This window comes from Canis lupus, chromosome 4, assembly GCF_048164855.1.
Source record: "Canis lupus baileyi chromosome 4, mCanLup2.hap1, whole genome shotgun sequence".
In the NCBI taxonomy this organism is placed as follows: Eukaryota; Metazoa; Chordata; class Mammalia; order Carnivora; family Canidae; genus Canis; species Canis lupus.
In genome coordinates, this window is record NC_132841.1 from 58,006,475 (window position 1) to 58,009,578 (window position 3,104).

Genomic DNA, 3,104 nt, shown 5'->3' on the forward strand with positions numbered 1-3,104 from the left:
TAACACTAAATTCTGAGATAACCTCTATTTTATTTGGGAAATATTTCCTCATGCACCAGTACCTTCATCATCATCATCACCTTCTTTAAGTGTTGCCATTTTTGTGATTGATCCTCACTTTCTCTTTCTAAGGAATTTTCAAGAATAACTAGGTAGATAGGTAGATAGGTAGATGACAGAGAGGTGATTAGATGATAGATAGATAGATGATAGATAGATAGATAGATAGATAGATAGATAGATAGATAGATAGATAGATATAGATAGATAATAGATGGAGAGATAGATGACAGATGATAGATATATATAGACAATTGAGAGACAGACAGAGAGATAGACAAACTGGGCTGCCCTGGGAGAAGCAGAGGACAAACACTTAATGGATCAAGCACAAGTCTCAAGAGCACAAGAGCTGTAAGAACAGGCTCAGCCATTTGCTGGCCAGACCTTGACTGAGTCACTCAATCTACTGAGGCTCACCTGCAAACTGGAGGTTCTGTCCTTCACCTTGCCTACTGCACAAAGGTGTCATGTAGGTACAAATAATGTAGGTGAAAGTGCTCAACAAATACAAGCAATTAAGGGACACAAAAGAAGCTATTGAAAAATTAAATTTATATTTCCTCTGTCCCAGTAATCTCATTTTGGCGGAACTCTGTTCTACAAAAATACAAGCAGCTGCATGAAGGGAATTATGAAGAATATTTATTTCAGTTCAGTTAGTATAGGAACAGGAAAGGGAGTGGAGAAAGGAAAGTAGGAGGGAGGGAAGAAGAGAACAAATCTAAAATGTATTTGATTGTCTTTCAATAGGGGATTGGCCAAATAAATTTATGGTATATCCATACAATGGAATATTATAAAGCTATTATTATTTGCATTAAACTTATATATCCTAACCCAGAGCATTTTCCCTGATATCATCTTTAAGTCAGAAAAGCAAATAGTATATAGAGTTTGGGTTTATTTCTTTATTTTATAAAAGAAAAAAGGGAAGAGTCTTCTCTACCTATAGGGGCATTCTTTGAAAGTGTGGAAAATACCAAACTGTTAACCTTGATTATCTGAGGAGGGTAGGATTAAACAAAGATAGAGATTATAAGTGTTTTTTCCTGTACCTCTGAATTATTTGGCATAGAAAAATAAGTATGCATTACTTTTATAATATGAAAAATCTAATAGAGCTGGGAGAAGGGAAGGAGAGAGGGAGGAAGCAAAGAGACAAGAATAAAGGAGAAAAGAGAGGATAAAAAGAAAGATCTATGCTCCTTGATCAAAGCAGAAAAAAACACCTTATAGATCTACAAGGTTTCCAGGATCCTGCCTGGTTCTTTATGGACATTAGGACTTTTAGACATGGCATTGACCTAATAGATCATCACTCTTTCAAACCCCTATTCTCTCCATCTTCAGTCTGCCAAGTTCTAGGGGTCTAGAGAGGAAAATTTCTTTGTTGTTCAAATTTACTAGGAGTTTTTATTTTCTAAGCTGAATTTCTAGGCAACTCCTTTGAATCTCAACTGTGAAATTCTCTTGGTTATCATCTTTTTCTTTTTTAAAAGTGTATTTATTAGAGAGAGATAGAGAGCAGGAGGGAGGGAGAGAGAGAATCTTCAGCAGAGTCCCCACTGAGCTCAACATGGGGCTCTATCCCATGACCCCAAGATCATGACCCAAGCTGAAATCAAGAGTCAGAAGCTTAACTGACTGAACCACCCAGGCACCTCTTTTGGGTATCATCTTTATCTTTCTCTACCTGATATGTGAGTTTCTCACCCCCCTAGAGACATTTCTGAGTCCTGGGCTAGCACGACACCAGAGATACGTGCACACACACACTGCTTCCCAGACCCTGGCCTGTCCTCATCTCAGCTTCTAGGTTCCACACCAGCAGAGTGCAAACGTTTTACTGTGCAAACTACCACAGTAACTGTTGAGCTTATGCCAGCTGGAAATTATGACAGCTTCAAGGGTCCTTGGAGGTAGAAATGATGCAGTAGAAAGCACTCAGGACTCAAACACTTTTTAAAATGATAAAAAGTCTCTTTTCGTGCCTAGCGCAGCCATGGCTCATAGTCCCAGGAAGCATCTGAAGCATGTAGCAGCTCCAAAGCACTGGATGCTGGATAAACTGACTGGTGTGTTTGCTCCCCACCCATCTACTGGCCCCCATAAGCTGAGAGAGTGTCTTCCTCTCATCATTTTCCTAAGGAACAGACTTAAGTATGCCCTAACAGGGGATGAAGTGAAGAAGATCCGTATGCAGCATTTTATTAAGATGGATGGCAAGGTTCAAACTGATATCACCTACCGTGCTGGTTTTATTGATGTCATCAGCATTGACAAGACTGGGGAGAATTTCTGTCTAATCTAGGACACCAAGGGTCGCTTTGCTGTTCATCGGATTACACCTGAGGAGGCCAAGTATAAGTTGGGCAAAGTGAGAAAGATCTTTGTGGGAACAAAAGGAATCCCTCATCTGGTGACTCATGATGCTCGCACCATCCGCTATCCTGATCCCCTCATCAAGATGAATGACACCATTCAGATTGATTTGGAGACTGGAAAGATTACAGATTTCTTCAAGTTTGATACTGGTAATCTGTGTATGGTGACTGGAGGTACCAACCTGGGAAGAATTGGTGTGATCACCAACCGAGAGAACCACCCAGGTTCTTTTGATGTAGTTCACGTGAAAGATGCCAATGGCAACAGCTTCGCCACCCGACTCTCCAACATTTTTGTTATTGGCAAAGGCAATATACCATGGATTTCTCTTCCCCATGGAAAGGGTATCCGCTTCACCATTGCTGAGGAAAAAAAACGAGACTGGCAGCCAAACAGAGCAGTGGATAAAATGGTCCCTAGGTGACATGATTGGAAGTCTGTATACTTAATTAAAGATTCTACAGCATGATAAAAAATAAAATTAAATTAAATTAAATTAAATTAAATTAAATTAAATTAAATGATAAAAAGTATACTGGTGAAAACACAGAGAGAAGAAAGAGCATGCTCAGACCCGGCTGGCTTGAGGATAAACAGCTTCATCTCCAAATAGCAATTTGGTAACATGTCTGAAGAATCTCAAAAATGTTCATGTC

At 39.5% G+C, this 3,104-nt stretch overlaps 1 pseudogene; it reads left to right on the plus strand.

Moving 5' to 3' along the window:
- The first annotated feature begins 2,065 nt into the window (after positions 1-2,065).
- LOC140631593 (small ribosomal subunit protein eS4, X isoform-like) lies at positions 2,066-2,856 on the plus strand (annotated as a pseudogene).
- Positions 2,857-3,104: the final 248 nt, after the last annotated feature.